The 17,829-nt window shown below is 53.8% G+C and overlaps 1 long non-coding RNA gene across 1 annotated transcript; it reads left to right on the top strand.

The window, feature by feature from the left end:
* The first annotated feature begins 1,992 nt into the window (after positions 1-1,992).
* On the top strand, positions 1,993-16,643 carry LOC132672898 (uncharacterized). The gene is made up of 4 exons (XR_009607765.3): positions 1,993-2,060; positions 2,827-2,913; positions 12,637-12,936; positions 16,574-16,643. It is a non-coding gene; the product is annotated as an uncharacterized LOC132672898 (long non-coding RNA).
* Positions 16,644-17,829: the final 1,186 nt, after the last annotated feature.

Here is a 17,829-nt window from a genome sequence, read left to right as displayed (position 1 = left end):
CTGCTTTAAATCCTGGTTCTGTCACCTGAAATTCTCTCCCTGCCCTGAGCTATCACAGGAGGCCATGGGGGGGCAGGGGGCTGCGAACATGGGCTCGGGCCAGACCGCCTGCGTGTCTGACACACGTGTGAGGAGATGTGTGGCCCTAAGCGAGTTACCGGGGGTTTCTGTGCCTCAGTTTTCCTGGCTGTAAAGGGGGATGTTGACCCTTCTTCATAGGGTTGTGTGAAGGGCTGGCAGGGGGGAGGTTCATCAAGTATGGAGCGTTTAGACCAGGCTCCAGCTCTTAGAGCTCTAAGGATGCGCACTGGTATTTGACCACCAAGTCGCCAAAGAAGATCTGTCTCAGATCAGTGCCAACACCAGAGCCCTGGGGCATCTCACTTGAGAGAGACCTCCCTCCAAATCAGCCAGCGCTCCCCGGATGCCATCAGTCAGCCGGTACAGATTGTGCCTGACTAGGGTTCTAGCAAAGAAGGCAAGGAGGATGTAACCCGAGTGACACTCCCGGGGGAAGACCCTCACCTAAAGCATGACTTTGACAGTGGACCAGGTGCCTGCAGTCCTGGCGTCTTCCGGTAAGGCCCGGCCCCTCCTCTGAGCCTCTGTGAGATGCAGACACGCGGCGTGCCCCAGAACCTCAGTTGGACTCGCAGCAAGCACACTTACACACGCCAGGCACAGGTTAAGTGCTTGGGTCGTGACGCTCACTTAATTCATCATCACCCAGAAGGTAGGTGCTAACCTTACGCCTGTGAGCAGGGGTCCTCCCAGAACCTCAGTTTCTTTCTCCGTAAGGTGAGGATGATGACACTTTCTCCCCCATGAGGGGCTTGTGAGGGTTATCTGAGTGAACACATAGAAGGTACCCAGGACAGTGACGGGCCTTAGTGCCACCTGTCACTCCACTGGAAGTTACAGCTGGGAAGCCATGGCGCCTGGGAAACGTGAGGCCAACCTCCAAGGTTACTCTACCAGCAAGGGGCAGAGCAGGATTTGCCCCAGGAGCCCCGCCCCTGCCCCTCCATAATGCTTCTGCACCCGCCCGCTTCTCCTGAGCAAGAAGTGACGACCTGATGGGCCACAGGGCTGGCTGAGGGGACAGTTCCCCAGAACCCAAACTCGGCTGCTGCCTTCCTCGCTTTGCTGCAGGCTGAAGCTGTATCTTCAGTCCAGATGAATCAGATGATCAATAAACCCTCCAGAGCATCCAGGCGGTAAAAAATAGAAAAACGTCTTCATGCCTGGAGAAGTCAGTAATTAACCCGAGCTGGAGGCTGGGGTTTGTTTGGCCGGATGTAATTGGCTTTAGGAAGGACGGATGGCAGGGCTGATACGTGCCTTCAACACTCGGCCGGGAGGGGGAGAGGCATCCGTGTGGGACCCAAAGACTTAGGGGTCCCTGTGTTCCGCTGGAGCTGAGGCTCTGCGCTCCGGGAGCCTGAGAGAGGGACATTTGTCTCTGACAGAGGCGGGAACTGGATGCGTTGGGTGAGTGATGCATATCTCTGCTCTGCACACACACCATTAATCTGGCAGCCAGCTTGGCCCGGGGGGAGATGGGAAGGCTGGCGGGGTCACCTTTCCTGTCACAGGGTTCTCAGCCAGCCCAGAGAAGCCACCACACGTGCCGGCTCACCCCCAGCTGAAGGTCAGGAGCCACAAAGCTGGGTAGGCTCGGAGGTGCAAACTGGGAGCCTCAGTGGGTTCAAGCAGGAGAAACGGCACGAGTGATTGAAGTCTGAGGCCCAGATGCCACCACATGCCACCCGGGAAACCGTGTCCCCATGGAGGACACCGAGCAGGGACTCCCTGCTGCCCCCACCGGCTCTCAGAGGAGGCAAGACAGGATGGGTGGGGTCGGGCTGCAGGGGTAAACCAGGCCAGCCCCCGGGATTGTTACCAATGACATGACGTTGGTGTCACAAGAGACTTGAGTCTAGCTGCACAGCTGAACTGTGACCCCCGTCTCCTCTTTGGTAAAGCAGGGCAGGGGTGAGTGTGGAATAACGCAGGAAATGCACTCAGCACGGGGGTCCCACCCCCGACACAGTGTCCAGGTGCCTCTCGAGGAGAGGGAACGGAGGGGTGTGGAGGGTCAGGGCTGGCCAGGCAGGCGGGGATGTGGGCTGGGCCTCATGGGAAAGTGTGACCTTCTAGGTGACGGGGAGGGGCGTTCTCAGCCAGAGACCTGAGCCTGCAGGGGTGTGGAGGTGTGAGCAGGCTACACTGGGGAAGAAAGGGGCCAGGCTAGCCCTGTGGCTCTGCCTGCGGGGCAGCCGAGGAACCAGCGGTGCAGGAGGAAGCAGCCGGTCGGTCGTGAAGAGCCATGAAAGCCAGAGTGACCCCAAGTCAGGAAGTCCCTTCTGGGGGAGGAAGACTCAGTTTCCCCAGCGGTCCCCAGAAGAAAGGATTTAGGGGTCAGGTGCATCCAAGGGGGCTGGCTTCAGATGCCGGGAGGCACCAGTGGGACTCGGGACCGACTCAAGAGGCGGTGATGTCCGTATGGGTCCCAAACCGCAGAGGAGGGCCGTTTCAAGGGGGGCCCGGGATGAGGACACCTTCACGGAGGCAGCTGCCTTTGTTGTTTCTTTTTGAGTGTTCCCTGTGTGCCCGGCCCCAGGCAGGGCACTTTCTGAGCTTGACAAGAACCCTGCAAGCAGGCGTTTTAATCCCCTCTTTGCCTGTAAAGAAACTGAAGCTCAGAGAGGGTAGGTAACCTGTCCCGGGTCACTCAGCTGGTGAGTGGCAGGCCAGAATTTCAGCCCAGGTCATCCCGACCCCAAAACTCACTGTTTGCAGATGTGCGTGTCCTTCCCTCTCCAGGGAGCCCTGACCCTCTGCGCTCCTCTAAAGCACTGAAGATAACTGGGTGAAGCTAATTCTAGTCGATACGTCGGACCAGCGAGAACGGTGAGTAATCGCTAATGTGAAAGCAACCTAAGCACCTTTTCGTATCACATCACTCAGCTGTCACGACACCCCTGATACGGGGGTGCTAAAAGCATCTTCATTGTGTACATTGAGGAAACTGAGGCACAGAGGTCAGGTCCGTGCCTAAGGGTGCCCAGCTGGCCAGCGGGAGAGTCTGGAGAAGAGGACGGCTGAGCACCACCTCCCACACTCCCAACGCCTCCGAGTCTGGCGCTCGAAAAGGCGTGAGCCAGCCTGAGCTGACGTATCTGTGGGGCCCTGAGAAAATGATTAATGTGACCCAGGCTGAGGAGATAAGAGGAATAATGCTCTGTCTGAATGCACCGTACCCTGCTGGCTGCGGGTGCAGGTGACTCAGGGTGCGTCCAGGCCAGAGGACACGAGGAGGTGCGGCCCAGCTCCTCTGACCTCTGCAGCTCATACAGCCTCTCTGGGGTCTGGAAATGCTCGCCCCCCCCACTTCCTCCAAGATAATCCCTGGCAGAGACTTGCTCCAGAAACACCACCTGAGCGTGTGATGGAGGGAGGCTGCTGGGAAGCGTTGCTAGGATACGGGGAGGAGGGGCACAGAGGGCATCAGGACCAGGAAGCGCCGCTGAACATCAGCAGCCATCGCGGCCGGCATCCAAGGAGCAGGAGAATGAATGGATGGACACCAGTCTCTTGATCCCAATGAGCCGGATCTTACGTGACATTGATGGAGGGCTTCGAGGATAATTTGAAATCTAATTGGTGGGTGTTTTGGTTTGGTAGGAGGGCCATTTCACTTGGTAAATGTCAGGAAGCTGGATGCCTTCCCTGATGCTCTTGGCAAAGTTTAGTGGTGCTGCCCTGGCAGTGAACAAAAAACACGCAGAAGCCAGAGAGAGAGAGAGAGAGAGAGAGAGAGAGCACTTCCAGGAAGGCGGGGAGGTAGGAGGGGAAGAAGCCACCTGGCCAAGCCCCTCAGAGACACGTCCCCCATGGCAGCTACAGTCTATACTCTACATAGGAAATAAATATTCCAAGAGTCTGGTGTCCTGGTGGATTTATGCACCTTCCCTGCTCTCTGCTAACCCCTCCCTTGTCCCAATACCTAGAAGAAAAGGTGGGAGAGACACTGATAGAAGCACATGTGTTACTTCTCAGGCAGCAGGAGCGTGAGGGTCGAGCTAGAACTAAGGTGGCGGGGGCCAGAATCAGCTTTATGCCCTGTAGCAGGAGGTGTGGACAAAACATCTGCAGTAGGGAACAGTTCTATCCAATTTGCATTATAGAAATCTAACTCGGGAACCATCTGAAAAAAAAATAAGAAAGATGAGTTCTTACCTCAAACTTTGTACCAAAGAAAGTAACAGATGAGTCAAAGATTTAAATGATGGAAAAAGAAAAAAAAAAAAAGAAACAAGGAAGGAAGGCAGAGAGGGAGAGAGGGAGAGAGGGAGAGGGGAAGGAGGGAGGAAGGAAGAAAGGAAAGAAGGAAGAAAGCCCTAAAGAATTGATGAAACCGTGGCTTAGCAAACAAACAAACAAACAAACAAACAAATCTCACAACAAGGAAAGGTCTTTCTAACAAAGATACAAAATCCAGGAACTACAAAAGAATAAATGCTAGGGGCACCTGGGTGGCTCAGTCAGTTAAGTGTCTGACTTCGGTTCAGGTCATCATCTCGTGGTCTGTGGGTTCAAGTCCCATGTTGGGTTCTCTGCTGACAGTTCAGAGCCTGGAGCCTTGGATTCTGTGTCTCCTCTCTCTCTGCCCCTCCCCCACTCATGCTCTGTTTCTCTTCATCTCTCAAAAATGAATAAACATTAAAAAAAAATTTAAAAGAATAAATGCTAAAACACCGGGCACCTGGGTGGCTCAGTCAGTTAAGGATTCAACTCTTGATTTTGGCTCAGGTCATGATCTCATGGTTGGGAGAATGAGCCTTGACTCGGGCTCAACGCTGGGCATGGAACCTATTTAAGACTCTCTCTCTCCCTCTCTCTGCCCCCACCCCTCAAAAAAAGAAAAAGAATAAATGCTAAATCAACCACATAAAGATTAAACTTTTCTGCTGGGTAAAAGCTACCATAAACAGAGTTTTGTTTTGTCTTGTTTTGTTTTGTTTTGTTTTGTTTTGTTTTGTTTTGTTCCTTAAGGATAAACCACAAAAATACTTCCAATTCCTTTATGTGTAGACTTAATTTCTGTATTAAATAGAGTTTCTATAAAAATCTGGAAAGAAAAAAAGTCCCAGAGAAACTAGCCCAATAGAAAATTATGGTTCACAGAAAAGGAGCTCTAAATGGCTCTTAAATAAATGGAAATATGACCAACCTCACTCATAATAAGAGAAAAGCAAAATCACGAGGTAACATTTTTCACTCATCAGCTTGGAAAAGATCAAAAATTTGATAAACCTTGTTGGAGTAGTTACAGCAGTACTCAAAAACTGTGGCTGGGACTATGAATTGGTAGAGTTTTATTGATTGTGATTGAACAGTATCTACCAAAATTCCAAATGAATGTATCTAATTCGGCAATTTCACTTCCAGAAACTTACCCTGCTGATACATTCCTCGTGTCTGAACTTACATATGAGTAATTCTAATTATCATACTACTGCTTTAATGAACAAAAATCTGGAGATTGCCTCCATGGTCTTCAACAGAAGCCATGTTAATTTTTTCTTTTTGAGAGAGAGAGAGAGACCACAAGCAGGGGAGAGGGGAAGAGGGAGAGAGAGAGAGAGAGAGAGAGAGAAAGAGAGAGAAAGGGAGGCAGGTGGGGGAGAGAATCTTAAGCAGGCTCTATGCTCAGTGCAGAGCCTGACATGGGGCTTGATCTCCCAACCCTGGCATCATAAATGACCTAAGCCAAAATCAAGGGTTGGACACTCAAGCCGCAGAGGCATCCAGGTGCCCCTGAAGCTGGGCTATTTAAAATACAGCCATCTATATTAGAACCCAGAATGCTTTGCAGCTGATTTTTTTAAAAGAATAAATAAAGAAAGGGCACTCAAAAACAATGCCAAACATATGGTCTAAAGTAAAAAATGTAGGTGCAGAATAATGTGTATAATATGCCTCTGTTCCTGTAAAATAGGGCTGTAGATAAATGCATGAAGAATCTCCATTAACTGGTAACTGTTAATAAATGAAAAGCTAATGCAGACAAGGCCTCTCTTAACACTAAAATCCCAAGGAATCCCACAACGTTCACAGCTTTTCCAACACATATGCCAATCAACCTTCAAGCTTGCAGAGTTTGGAAACATGGTTCATGAAAAATCAAGTGACAATATTCCAGCTCCAGCTGTGTGGCACACAATTAGAATCATCAGTTCTTTGAAAGTTTGTAAAACTCATCCATACAACCATCTGGGCCTGCTTTCTTTGGGAAAGATGTCATTTTCTTTATGTTATAGGACTCCTCAGGCTTTCTATTTCTTCTTGATTCTTGAGTAAATTTTGGTGCCACACAGTGTGCTTGGGATCAGAGCACATCAGCCAGAGACATTGCGTGAGAGAGAGAGGAAGCCGGAGGCCACAGGCCCCTTGTGCCCAGGTAATCCTGCCTAGGACCAGTTTTGATATTTCACCCTCCATTTTGAGTCACACTGTTCCCTTCTCAGAGCACTCAGAGGTCCATCTGTGGTCTGTCCATCAAAATGTCAACCCAAGGATGGACCATGGCTTAAGCTTCTTCAACACAGCCCTCAGCCAAAATATTTGTGACTGTCTGCCCCCATATACTCGATCAATCCCCCAATACATGGACAATGCTGATCCCCACTGCCAGGTTCCTTGACTTAGGGCTCACAGTCTTGTACAACATCCCTGTGGGGGGTGAGCTCCCCCAACCCATTCCCTATCTGCCAGGGGTCTCTAATGGTGGTCCAAGACTGAAACTTAGCACAAATATTTTGTATTTGGTCACATTACTCACTTTTCCACAACTACCTATTGTATCAAAGCAGGTTCAATCCACTCATTCATGTGACCGTCTGGCCCCCGAAAAAACACATATTTGCAACTCCACAAGATTACGGCCCTGAAAGATGGACTCAGGATGAGAAACTGGATAAGTCTTCAGTTATCTCTCACTTTGAGACTTATTCTCTTCCTAGACTAATTATGCAGCAAAGATTCTCAGGCCCCCAATTTCATTCAGTTTGTGAGATAGGTGCTGAGGACTGACTTCTGAGTTTATGCACCATCATCCTGCCCCGTGCTTCCCATGGGGTGTGGAGGGAGGAGAGGAGTGGGCAGCAGGGCAGCAGTGGGAGGAAAGAGCAGACCCAAAGGGGACTTCTAAAGAATCTACCTGTGGGGCTGAGCGACATGGGGGCCCAGGAAAGAGGAGACGGGGGGCAGACAAGAGCAGCCCCAAGAGGAGTCAGAGTCAACACGGGGACCATGGCTTCCATTCCAGTGGTAACTCCATCACCATGGAAAATGGCGCATCGGAGTATAACAGGTGGGTGAGTGGCTCCAGTGGGACCAGATGACCTGGGCTCGATGCTGACTTGGCCACTAGCTGGCCAGGTAACCTTGGGCACGTGGCATAACTCCCCTCTCTGTTCCCCACTCTGCTCATCTGGAAAGTGGGCCAGTAGTGTTCAGTGCCTGGAGCTGCCCTAAGTGTGAACTTGATGTGTCCCCCTCAGCAGCAACCCACTGAGGCAGGAACATCATCAGCCCATCTGCCAGATGAGGACACTGAAGAGAGAGAAAGGAAGAGAACTTTCCAGGTCACCAGAAGGACTGAGTGGCATCAGGGTCTGTGTTCCTCCACTCTGCTACTTTCCATCAGTGCAGGGATTAAACAAAACACGTATTAGGACCGGGCATGGCGCACACGGAGACCCCACAGAAGGTAGCCGCTATGAATCTCTCTCATGAAACAGTCCTTCCTCTACCCCTTCTGGGGAAACCCTCCCCTGCTGTGAATCCTGTCCCTTCCCAGCCAGGCCCCCTCCAGGGGTGTGGGCGCTTCTGTAGGCTAAAGCCCAAGAGTGGGGGTCCCTCAGCTGCTGTGTGGTGACCTCCTCAGTCCCTACAGCTCGGCCACGCCCACCTCAAGGCACACTCCCACCCGGGCCTTTCACTTGCTGTTCCTTCTCCCTAAAATGCTCTTCCTGGAGGTCACCTCAGGGCTGGCCGGCCCCCACCGGTACGGTCTCCATGCTGGTCTCACCAGGCCAACCCCTCCCTCTCTCCTAACCTCACAGATTCCAATGCCCTGATCTGTTCTCCCCTCAGCACTTGTCACTTGATAAAATCATCTTTATTTTTCCGTGGCCTACGTCTCCCATGAGAATGGAACCCTCTAAGCCCAGGGGTCTCACCTGTCTCCGTCACCACGGTACGCCTAGCACCCAGGACAGTGCCGGACGCACAGTAGGTGCTCGGGGAAGATCCGCTAAGCAAGTAAATGAATGATCAGACACGCCCACGGCACGGAGGCCATTTGCACCTGATCTCACATCCCCACAGGTGGGTGGGGAGCCCGCTGGCCCTGGGGCCGGCTTCCTGTGGTTCTTTTTTTTTTTTAATGTGTATTTATTTATTTTGAGAGAAAGAGAGAGAGCAAGGAAGGGTCAGAGAGTGAGAGGGAGAGAGAGAGAGAATCCCAAGCAGGTTCCGAGCTGTCAAAGCAGAGCCAGATGCAGGGTTTGATCCCATGAACCCAGCAGAAATCAGCCTCACACGCTCAACCAGCTGTGCCACGCAGGTGGCCCTCCTGCGGTTCTGTTTAAGGATTTAGCAGAGACCCTTGAAGCCAACAGAAAACCCAGAGGCCTGCAGGTAGGAACACAGAGCCCTGAGGAGACAGCATGGATTAGCACATGAGTAAATCACGCTGCTGTTACAAAACAGTCTTGTCCCCTGGGCGACAACTGCCTGGGACAGGAACGGCCTTGTCTGCTGCAAGAGCCTTCCTCCCGCCTTCCGGTAAGTCTTCACCGAATGTGCCCTGTGGCCCAGCCCGGGCCCACCCTCCAGGAGGCCTAAGTCCACCCGTAGCAAGGACAGGAGGACCCAGGGGGACCGAATCCGGGGATCTCCCGGCACCCTGACCCCCAACCTCGCAAGCAGGGGCCTTGGCCTTCTGTTGGTCACCACCTGCCAGACCGGGCAGCCATCACGGCTGCCAAACTTCACAGCTGCATCGGGATGCACTCCCTTGTGTGTCACACGTTGGCCGAGGCTCCTTCCCCCAGGATCCAGGCTGCAGGAGCACCACCTCATGGCAGAAGGACGCAGGCCGGGGACGGAACGGCTGAAGCGGCCCTGAAAGCTTGCGCTCAGACGTGGACGGCATCGCCTGGCCTCTCCCGCCCTCGGGCAGAGCCCACCCCCAGCCGGACCTTAGTTACTGGGGCTGTTGGAACAAAGAACCACGGACTGAGTGATTTAAACACCAGAAGTTTACTGCCTCACCGTTCTGGAGGCCACAAGTCCAAGATCAAGGCGTCAGTAAGTCCGGTTCCTTCCGGAGGTTCTCAGGGAGAGTCTGTTCCGGGCCTGGCCCCGGCTGTTGGGGGTTTGCTGGCCATCCATGGTGTCCCTGGCTGTACAAGCCTCACTCAGGCTCCACGTGGAGTTCTCCTCTGTGCGTGTCTTTGTGTCCGAATTTCCCCTCTATAAGGACACCAGTCCTGTGGGAGATGGGCCACCTTCCTCCAGCATGACCTCATCTTAACTAACTATTGCCTACAACGACCCTATTTCCAAAGAAAGTCACATTCTGAGGTCTGGGGGTGAAGAATTGAAATGTGTGGGTTGAGGGGTGAGGGAGGACATAGTTCAATCCAGGGTAGCAACTCCGGGCTTGGCCTCAAATTCACCCAACGGCCAGTCCCGCGGCCCAGGGCCCACCCCACCGGTGGCCCTGACTGCTTTGGCCCCTGCTCTGCTGGCCCCACCCCTGCAAGTCCTCCGGGCAGCTAGCCCACAGGGTCCAGAGCCAGACACGGTGGTCAGATCTGGCATCCACGAGCTGCCTCCTATCATCTGCCAGATCCGTCCCCGGGGGAGGCCAGCAGCCTGGCATGACAAACCCAGACAGACATGGTTCCAATGTCACCTCCTGCACTTAGTGTGGTGTGACTTTGGTGGAACATCCCACTTCCCTGAGCCTCCAGACCCTCACCTCTAAAATGTTCTCGGGGGGCACCTGGGTGCCTCAGTCGGCTTAGCGACCGACTCTTGGTTTTGGCTCAGGTCATGATCGCTGGGTTTGTGGGTTTGAAACCCATGTCAGGTTCTGTGCTAGCAGCTTGCCTGCTTGGGATTCTCTCTCTTCCTCTCTCTGCCCCTCTCTCCCGCAGGAGTGTACATGCTCTCTCTCAAAATAAACGATAGGTGATGACAGATAGATAGATAGAGATGGATGATAGATAGATACATAGATAGATGATAGATAATAGATAATAGATGATAGACAGACAGACAGATGATAGATAGACAGATAGATGAGAGAGAGAGAGAGAGAGAGAGAGAGATAATAGGTAAAATGTCACGCAGGTTTAGTGAGTGACAAAAGCACGAGGCCAGACGTACATCCTCCTCGTCCTGACCCCGTGCTGACCCCCAGGACCCACTGCTCAGATCTGCATGGGCTGCACAGCCGTCTCACACCCGAACACACACATCGAGCTGCGCACCCCTCGGTGAATGTTCTGGGCTCCTGCCAGGCGTGTGGTGAACCCCAGAGCCAACTCCCTCTCCTGCTCCCGGCCACATCTGCAACAGCATCTGGGGCCTCGTGGTGCTGGGGGGAAGTGAGTCTTTGCCTGAGAATTTCCCATGCATCCCAGTACTGGGTATGTGAGCTCGCTCTCTCTCTCTCTCTCTCTCTCTCTCTCTCTCTCTCTTCCCCGCCCCCCCACCCCATACGCCTGCCCTCTTACCTCCGGGGAAATTCGGTCGACACCCCCACCCCAACCACAGACTCTGTAAGACAACCTGTCCCTGCCAGGAGCCACCTCCTCCCCCTGGGCCCTAACCACTCTCTCAACCCCTGCAAACGACACGCGGTGCACATTCACATTAAGCGCAAATGAACCTTCATGATGATTGCTGTGACCGTAATTGCTAGGGAAATTAGTGATCACGAGCTGCCTGGGGCCCGCTCCGGGGACCCACGAGAAGCCTTAACACCACTGCTGCCTTCCAGCTGGACACAAGAGCCAAAGCCCCGGCGCCAGCCCCCAGCCTCCCACCCCGCACCCCTCCTGGGGCCCTGGCTTGCGGCAAACATCAGTCAGGGGGATGACCGAGGAGGAAAATCCTGGCCGCCCTGGAAGGAAGGAGGAACACTCACTCCCCTCACAGAGGCATAGACAGCTTGCTCTCAGGCCAGGTCCACACTGCCTGACTCCAAAGCTCTGTTCTCACCTGGACCCCTCGAGTGCCAGGTGCTTCCAGGACGGCCCGGCAGAGCAGGTGGTCCGGCCCACGTCCAGGAGCAGAGGACTGAGGCCAGGGCTCAGTGACAAAACGGCCCGGAGCAAATCATTCCAGAAGCCAAGATGAGGGCCCAGTGCTGCCTGTGTCCAAAGCCGGCGTCTTCCCCACCACAGTCCCACATGCCACGAGCCCCTTTTCCCGGAAGCTGCATTCCACAGCCTTGCCAGGGCCCTGTGCCTAAGGGCTGCTTTGAGGATGCCTTTGACCTTGCATTCGCTGGGCCGGACTTCCCAAGGCCGAGTATTTCGATTATAAACGTCTTCTGGATGCTTCTAATCACGTGTGAGGAGCCCTCCCCCCCTCCACCGCACAGCCGCAGAGCCCTGTGGGGGTGTCAGGCTGCCTCCCCAGTGGCCTCTGACAAGGCACAGTTCCCGGGACCCCAGGGTTCTTCCCGGACTGGAGCACAGCCGCTCAGGCTCCCGGGTCGCGGGACTGTTCATTATCCACTTTTCCAAATGCCTCAGTAGGTGACCTGACCCCAGCTAACGACGGGGGCACCCGGCCACCACTTCTCCTCCCAGAGCATCATGCCAAGACCACTCGTGCTTCTTCCCCAACCCCCCGAGCACCCCTTGCCGGGGTCCTGCCCTGGTGCACAGAGACGGGTGTGCTGGGGTGAGGGGCTGAGAGGCCCGGCCCTGGGCAGGGTGTGTGGCTCGTGGAAAGCGGGTGTCACGGTGTCCACGACAAGCAGCTGGTGGCTCAGAGGACCACGTCTTCCGGACAGAGCATGAACGGCGGGTGCTGGGCCTCAGCTCTCAGGGCTCATCAGAGCCAGCAGGATTCAGCCAGAACGCACAAGCCTCGTAAGGTGGTCAGCCAAATTGGCGATCTCAGAGCGCCCCTGGCCTCAGAACCAGGCATTTGATGGCAGAATCGAGACTGCCCAGGAAAATAAACACCTGCTTATAAAATATGAATGAAAGGTCCAGAAGAGCCTGCAATTGAGCAGAGAGGGTTCTTCTTATTGGCTGCTGGTGTGGACAGTCAGGAAGTCGAAGCACCATCACCCAGAGGGAAAAACGGCCCCAAGGACCAGGTCCCCTCCCCCCAGCCGTCAGCCATCAGCAGGGCTGTGCACCTGTGTGTGCGTGTGCAGCACGGATACACGTGCTCACACGTCGCGTGTTTGTGTCCACATGTGTGCGCACCCGTTTGCCCTGTGTGTGTCTGTGTGTGCACGCATGCACCTGTGTGCACAGGAGGGCAGCAGGGCAGACAGGGGTACATCGTGTGCTTCCTTCTCCCCCGCCCCAGGTGTCTGCTGGGTACCTACTATGCGCAGGACCGGTGAGACGGGGGACCAGAGGCGGACTCTCCACTCTGTGCCCGCAGGGAGGGAGCGCGCCGTCTGAGCAGAGGGAAGAGGCAGCACAAACAGCACAGAGAGCCGCACGGGGCTCTAGGAAAACGCACAGGAGAAGCACCTGCTCGGGGGCTGCGGAAGGAAGCTGGCCCGGAGGAGGGGGACCATCTTCCTCCCAGCGAACCGAAGGCAGACACGAAGGCTTATTCATCTCACAGGCTCAGCGTGGCGTTCTGCACACACAGCACTCAGTGAGGACCTGCTAAGCCGGTGTGTCGGCAGGAGCAGAACCCCGGGCTCCCGTGCCCTGTGGGGCCCCTCCGAGCTGCCCCCGGGCTCCTGTGCTCTGTAGGGCCGCCCCCGAGGTGACCCCCCCAAGCTCCTGTGCTCTGTAGGGCCGCCCCCGAGGGGACCCCAGGCTCCTGTGCTCTGTGGGGCCGCCCCGAGGTGACCCCCCAAGCTTCTGTGCTCTGTAGGGCCGCCCCCAAGGTGACCCCGGGCTCCTGTGCTCTGTAGGGCCGCCCCCGAGGTGACCCCCCTAAGCTCCTGTGCTCTGTAGGGCTGCCCCCGAGGGGACCCCAGGCTCCTGTGCTCTGGGGGGCCGCCCCGAGGTGACCCCCCAAGCTTCTGTGCTCTGTAGGGCCGCCCCCAAGGTGACCCCGGGCTCCTGTGCTCTATGGGGCCCCTCCGAGGTGCCCCCAGGCTCCTGGGCTCTGTGGGGCCACCCCTGAGGTGACCTGGGCTCCTGGGCTCTGTGGGGACACCCCTGAGGTGATCCCCGGACTCCTGTGCTCTGTGGGGCTGCCCCCTGAGACAGCAGCTTGTTGAGGTCTGGCCCCAGGCTGGCTTCTCAAAAAAGGAACAGGAGACATGTCCCAGGGGTCAGGAATGATAACTGAAGTCCAACCCACCCAGGCCTTTTCACTTTTTAAGGACCTTCTTGGGCATCATTGCAGGTGAAACTTCTGGTTGTTTTTACAAAAGGAAAAACTTGACGTGTGGATTTATAATCCTCCTGCCTCTGAACCGGAAACATCCCCAGCACCGTCCAATGAGCCACACGTCAATGATTTACATTTTATTTTATTTTTTAAGTTTATTTATTCATTTTGAGAGAGACAGAGACTCTGTCTGAGTGGGGGAGGGCAGAGAGAGGGGGAGAGAGAGAATCCCAAGCAGGCTCCATGCTGTCAGCACAGAGCCCGACTTGGGGCTCAAACCCACGAAGCCATGAGATCACAACCTGAGCCAAGACTAAGAATCAGACGCTCGGCCAACTGAGCCACCCAGACGCTCCCCCCGCCCCCTCCCCCCAATGATTTATTTTAATCCCCTTTTCTGAACTTAGACAGAACTGGGTTCCAATCCCAATGCCATCCCTCGCTGTGAGATTTCCTTCATCTGTGAAGTAAGGGAAACACCACTTGTCTCACGGGCTGCATGGGGGATTCGGTGGGGCCACGCGTCAGTCAGGACGGGCCATTCATGCTGCTGGAACGTAAAAAATTCTCAGCGCTTAACCAACAGCTAGCTCCACTCAGGTTTCATGGCTGTCTCAGGACCACAGGGAGAGGCGGGGTTGGGGGGGCTCATCATAGTCACCCAGGGACTCAGACAGAGGGGACACTTCTGCCAAAGCTGCTTGCACAGTTCCAGAGGCTGAGAAAGGAAAGCGGGATCGGCCACAGCCTGCCTCTGAAACCCTCCGCCAGAAGGGATGCACACCTTTCTGCTGTCGCCCGGAATGCCCGGTTAAGAGAGTGGAGATGAACCATGTCCTAAGGGAGGATGACGGGAAGGGACCGACACGAAGACAGTTCGTTCACGCCAAATACAGTCCGTCCCTTCTCGCTCCCCCCACCCCGTCTTCATTCCCTCGAGTCCACTATCCGTTTAGTGCCTCCCTTCTGCAAATGCACCTTCTGATATGTGCACGGTGACAACCAGCAGAAATGAGGGCCACACTTGAACTTCCCGCACCCCGGCTTCTGCTGGGGCCACGTGACTTGCTTTGGTCAATGGAATGTGGTGGTAGTGACAGGTGCCAGTTCCGAGTCTGGGTCTCCAGCGACCTCCGTGCCCCCTTTGCCTTCTGTGCTGCTGCCATTGCCATGAGAAGGACGTGCCCAGGCTGGCCCCTGGCCCCAGGAGGGACACCAGGACACCTGCTGTATCCTGAGCCAAACTGCCTGGCCAGCCCAGACTCCAGCCCACTTCTGCAGGGATCCTGAGAATTGCGCTCATTGTTATGCACAGGAGCTAACGAACACAGATCCCTACCTCACTTCCTACAGAACACGTGACGAAAGGATTACAAACAAAAGGTGAAAAACAAATCTTCAGTTTTTAGAAGAAAATGCAGGACAGTGTTTTTATAACAGCAGAGTAGACAGACACAGGTTTGTTTGTTTTTTTTTAATTAAACACAAAAAACAAACACCATAAAGAAAAATATTGACAGGGGCTCCCGGATGGCTCAGTCAGTTAAGTGTCCAACTTCAGTTCAGGTCATGATCTCCCAGTTTGTGAGTTTGAGCCCCACATTGGGTTCTGTGCTGTCAGCTCAGAGCCTGGAGTCTGCTTCCGATTCTGTGTCTCCCTCTCTCTCTGCCCCTCCCCTGCTTGTGCTCTGTCTCTCTCTCAAAAATAAATCAACATTTAAACATTTTTAAAAAAGAAAGAAAAATACTGACAGCCCTTAAAAGTAGAATTTTGATCTGACAAAGGAGACCATGAATAAAGTTAAAAGACAATCATAGTGCACAAATAGGGAAGACATACTTAAAATGTATTTGGCCACAAAAGCACTGATTTCCAGATGACAAAAAAAAAAAAAAAAAAAAAAAAAAAAAAAAAAATCATACGGGTCAGCAAGGGGAAACCGAAAACCCAGTAGAAAAATGAGCCAGAGACAAAGAAACCATTCATGGAGGAAGAAACCCAAAAGGGTAACAAATGTAACGCAGGGTATGCCACTGCATAGTAATGAGGGAACCGCAACCTAAAACAGCAAGGAAATATTATTTCACACCCACCCCGTGGGCAAAATATGAGGTACACAACAAATGTTGATGGAAGATGAACGAGTTTGCAAGCTGCAGATGAGAGTGTAGGGGGCACCCCAGCCTCAGACATTGGTCGGCTGCATCTCACCGGCACAAATAAAGACGGACAGGTCCCAAGACCCCACCTCACCAGGGGACCAGGACGTCAGCAGCACCTGGGGGAGGGGAGCACCACCTGCTTGTCAGAGACGCACAACTCTAGACTCCTCTGAAAAATCAGGGTGAAGGGGAAAAGCATATGCAGAAGAATACATGTGGACCACTGTTTGTGTAAAAATTCAAAACCAAACAGGGGCGCCTGGGTGGCTCAGTTGGTTGGGCGACCGACTTCGGCTCAGGTCACCATCTCGCGGTTTGTGAGTTCCGGCCCCAAGTCGGGCTCTGTGCCGACAGCTCGGAACCTGGAGCCTGCTTCGGATTCTGTGTCTCCCCCCTCTCTCTAACCCTCCCCTGCTCGTGCTCTGTGTCTCTCTGTCTCTCAATAATAAATAGACCTAAAAAAAATTTTTTTTAATTCAAAACCAAACAAAAGACTATGCGCCCTTCATGGGCATATGCGTACTCCGTGTAAAAAACATGCGTGAAAAGGGGAGACACTGACTTCAGAACAGCGAGGAGGAAAGAGGCAGGTAGAATACATAAGGGGCACGTAAGTCAAGCATCAATAAAAGCTACATTGTATTATGTCCTTAAAATGCACTCTGCAGCAAACGTGTCATAAAGCTGGCATGCATTAAGCTTCACCGGCAGGTATGGGAAAGTTTGATATCATTGTTCTCTACACGGGTTTGTGCGTTCGTAACACCGCGTAATCGTTCCAAAGGGCTGATAAAGAATGAAAGGAAACGTGCCCGGATGGTAACAACGGTGATCTTCAGGTGGTAGAATTACAGGTAGGTTCTTTGGACTTTTTCCTACTTTCATGTTATCTCTCTTCCCTTTTGTGAGGATTTCTTACTGTTAAGATGTATTTTCAACCCCTGCATCGGAGCGCACCATGCCCGGCTGGGAGGCTGGTGAGGAGGGAGCACAGCAGCTCACTTGGCCAGCCCCGGGGCAGCTCTTCCAGGAAATATACAGACACTTCCCCCCTGCAGCCAAAGAGTTAAGAAAGCTTGATGTGCAATGAATCATTCCAGGGGACCTAAATCCCTGCCTTATCTAATTTTGTATCCAGAGGCTGATTAATTTAAACTCTACAATAAAATAAACATCAGCATTAAATAAGGATTAAATACTCAGCAGGATCCTTAGTCGAACAAACTGACACTGTACATTTTATGGTATGGATTGAGGGGGCCCCTGGTGGCAAGGGGGGAGCACAAGGGGTGTTCTGAGCTAAGGAGAGAAAATTGCCAATGCGTTGGGATTCTGGAGTGCATTCACCTTAGGTCTCTTGTCTGGTTGTCAGCAGAAAACTCGTGAGCCACAGACTAGCAGTTCTTCACACAGGAGAAGGTCTTGTGCTGTGTCCCCAGCTGCCCCTTATCACCAAGGGGAAGGGGGTGATCAGGAGAGTGGGGTCAGGAGATTGGAGGAAGCCCCCGCGTTCTTAGAAAACAGCAGAGAAGAGACTCTCCTGCCTGGGCATTGCTACCCAGCAGCCAAGAGCAGGAACTAACAGCAATGACCGCTGGCCCCCCCAGGCAGCTACTAATTCCAAGAGGGGGCCAGGAAAGGTGGGACAGGTAAGGACGGGGTGGAGCTGTCTGACCCAGGAGGCTGGAGGGATCCAGAAACCTCCGTCGGGGAGGAGGGTAGGCAGTTGACGGGTCCTTCCAGGCCTGCAGCACAAAGAGGGGCCATCACCCCCAAGAACCAGCTATACCTGCAGAAAGCTGTACCCATCCCCCCCTCAGCAGCAGCACCGCAGAGCAGAGCCGGACCACTGCCAGAGACCGTGTCCAGCATGAATGTAGCACCAGAGTGGGGCTCAGAAGGTCCTAGACCCAAGCCCAGCTGAGCCCCTGACCAGCGAGCAACTCGCTTAGCCACCAGCCTCCCCATAGGCTCAGGGATGGCGAAATCCCTTCAACAGATGTATGTTCAGCACCTACGCAATGCAAGCAGGCTCTGCGT

The sequence above is a fragment of the Panthera onca genome, chromosome C1, assembly GCF_046562875.1.
Source record: "Panthera onca isolate mPanOnc1 chromosome C1, mPanOnc1 haplotype 2, whole genome shotgun sequence".
NCBI classification, from domain to species: Eukaryota; Metazoa; Chordata; class Mammalia; order Carnivora; family Felidae; genus Panthera; species Panthera onca.
This window is presented reverse-complemented; position numbering and strand designations above follow the sequence as displayed.